Genomic DNA, 3459 nt, shown 5'->3' with positions numbered 1-3459 from the left:
CAACTTCTCCATGGTTCATACCCTCCGATACTACTCATAGATTCATCAAAATAAGTAAACAAAACAATGAAAACAGAATATGTCAAAAACAGAACAGTCTGTAGCAATCTGGAAACTTCGTATACTTCTGTAACTCCAACAATTCTGAAAATTAGGAAAATCTAGGAAATTTGTATATCAATCATGTATCAAAAATTCATATCAAAAGCACGTTCCAGTGAATTTTGAAAATTCCTGGACGGGGCGCAAAAGTTTCTGTTTTTGCACAGAATCAAGTCAACTATCATCCACACTATCCCAAAGACTTTACTTGGCACTTTATTGAAACAAAAGCAATAAAACATGATTACTATAGTAGCATAATCACGTGGACACACAAAGTAGTAGGGGTAAATGTTGGGTTGTCTCCCAAAAAGCGCTTTTCTTTAATGCCTTTCTAGCTAGGCATGATGATGCCAATGATGCTCACATAAAAGATAAGAATTGAAACATAATGGGAGCATCATGAAGCATATGACTAGCAAATTTAAGTCTAACCCACTTCCTATGCATAGGGATTTTGTGAGCAAACAACTTATGGGAACAAGAATCAACTAGCATAGGAAGGTAAAACAAGCAAAACTTCAAGATTTTCAACACATAGAGAGGAAACTTGATATTATTGCAATTCCTACAAGCATATATTCCTCCCTCATAATAATTTTCAGTAGCATCATGAATGAATTCAACAATATAACCATCAAATAAAGCATTATTTTCATGATCCCCAAGCATAGAAAATTTACTACTCTCCACATAAGCAAAATTCTTCTCATTCGGAATAGTGGTAGTATCATAAGAAACTTGAATACTATAAATTGTTTCCACATTAAAAGAGTAATGTTCAAAAAGGTTAATCATAATTATGACAAGTTTTATAAATATAATCATCACTACTTTTTATAACATAAGTGTCATCACAATAATCATCATAAGTAGCAACTTTGTTCTCATCAAAATCAATTGAAACCTCTTCCAAGATAGTGGAATCATTACTAAATAAAGTCATGACCTCTCCAAATCCAACTTTATCATTATAATAAGATTCAACACCCTCCAAAATAGTGGGATAATTATTATCTAAAGTTGACACTCTTCCAAACCCACTTTCATAAATATTGCAATCATCATAAATAGGAGGCATGTTATCATCATAATAAATGTGCACATCAAAATTTGGGGGACTAAAAATATCATCTTCATCAAGCATCACATCCCCAAGCTTGGGACAAACATTAATTGCAGCAAATAAATTCTCAAACATGTCATTCTCATCAAACATAGCATCCCCAAGCTTGCGCCTTTGCATATCATAAGCATAATCACTCTCACCATTAATAGTATGAATAACCAATAGTATAGCAATTATTATCATCACAATTTTCTAAGATGGTGCCAAAAATATTCTCAAGATTATAACAAGTATCATTACTTTCCCAATCATAGTCATCACAATGAGTAATAGGCATAACAAAATCACCCTCAATAGTTTCTTCGGACATTGTAACATAAGGCAAAGAATCAATATCATCATCAAGTATATCATCCTCCACATTTATTTTTGATTCACTCTCATGGGGCATAACAATAATAGGAGGAACATCATTTGGGAGGGATACCTTTTTACCTTTGCTTCTCCGTCTTTTCTTTTTCTTCTCCACATCATGTGTGGTTTTAATCACCTTTTTGGAGCTCCTTATTGATGAGATTGGTTGAATAAAAAGCTCCTCCCCGTTACCTGATTCATCATAAGAAAAAATAGGAGGATATTGGGAAACCTCTTCCCCTTCGTTAGTGCTCTCTTTACCTTCTATTTGTTTTCTTGTCTTTAAGTAATTGGCAATATAAGGATTCTCAATGCAATTTACCGCACAATACATATAAATTTCCTCTATATTAAAATCAAGAAATCTCTTAAGGTTATATTCTGGAATATACTTAGTTATATGTTTCATTTCTTCATATCCCAGAAGCAAACTAAGTTCATTATGATGTGCAAGGGAAATCAAGTCATCACAATTTTTGGACACGATTCGATCATGAAACAATTTGCATTGAAGATTTAAATGACCATGTTCATTGCAAAGTTCACAAGGACGGAGAATTAAATCTTTGAGCAAAAACATCCAGCCTCTCTTGCAACCATTTAGTTTCTAAATACTTATGCCTCTTGCAAAATCTATCTTCCCTTTTTGGTATGTAATTGCAAACTCTATGCACTCCACAAAAATTGACATGCTTATAAGAAACATTTTTATCATGACTAGTGCAATCATCATTAGTAGTATGGATATTCAAAGAATTCATACTAACAACATTGCAATCATGCTCATGACTCAAAGATTTAGTGCCAAACATTTTATAAACTTCTTCTTCTAACACTTGAGCACAATTTTCCTTTGCATCATTTTCAAGAAAGATATTAAAAAGATGAAGCATATAAGGCAACCTCAATTCCATTTTTTTTGTAGTTTTCTTTTATAAACTAAACTAGTGATAAAACAAGAAACTAAAAGATTCAATTGCAAGATCTAAAGATATACCTTCAAGCACTCACCTCCCCGGCAACGGCGCCAGAAAAGAGCTTGATGTCTACTATGCAACCTTCTTCTTGTAGACTCGTGTTGGGCCTCCAAGCGCAGAGTTTTGTAGGACAGTAGCAAATTTCCCTCAAGTGGATGACCTAAGGTTTATCAATCCGTGGGAGGCGTAGGATGAAGATGGTCTCTCTCAAACAACCCTGCAACCAAATAACAAAGAGTCTCTTGTGTCCCCAACACACCCAATACAATGGTAAATTGTATAGGTGCACTAGTTCGGCGAAGAGATGGTGATACAAGTGCAATATGGATAGTAGATATAGGTTTTTGTAATCTGAAAATATAAAAACAGCAAGGTAACTAGTAACAAAAGTGAGCGAAAACGGTATTGCAATGCTTGGAAACAAGGCCTAGGGTTCATACTTTCACTAGTGCAAGTTCTCTCAACAATGATAACATAATTAGATCATATGAAAATCCCTTAACGTGTGACAAAAGTCACTCCAAAGTTCCTATCGCGGAGAACATAAGATGAAATTGCTTGTAGGGTACGAAACCACCTCAAAGTTATTCTTTCCGATGAATCCATTAAGCTATTCCTATAAGTGTCACAAACAGCCCTAGAGTTCGTAGTAAAATAACACCATATGACACACATCAATCAACCCTAATGTCACCTAGATACTCCAATGTCACCACAAGTATCCGTGGGTCAATTATACGATATGCATCAAACAAATTCAGATTCATAATATTCAATCCAACATAAAGAACCTCACAGAGTTCCCAAGATTCCTGCCAGAGAAACAAGGACGAAAACGTGCATCAACCCCTATGCATAGATTACCCCAATGTCATCTCGGCAATCCGCGAGTTGAGT

Source organism: Triticum aestivum, chromosome 6D (assembly GCF_018294505.1).
Source record: "Triticum aestivum cultivar Chinese Spring chromosome 6D, IWGSC CS RefSeq v2.1, whole genome shotgun sequence".
In the NCBI taxonomy this organism is placed as follows: Eukaryota; Viridiplantae; Streptophyta; class Magnoliopsida; order Poales; family Poaceae; genus Triticum; species Triticum aestivum.
The sequence above is the reverse complement of the archived record's forward strand: the minus strand, read 5'-3'. Positions refer to the sequence as shown.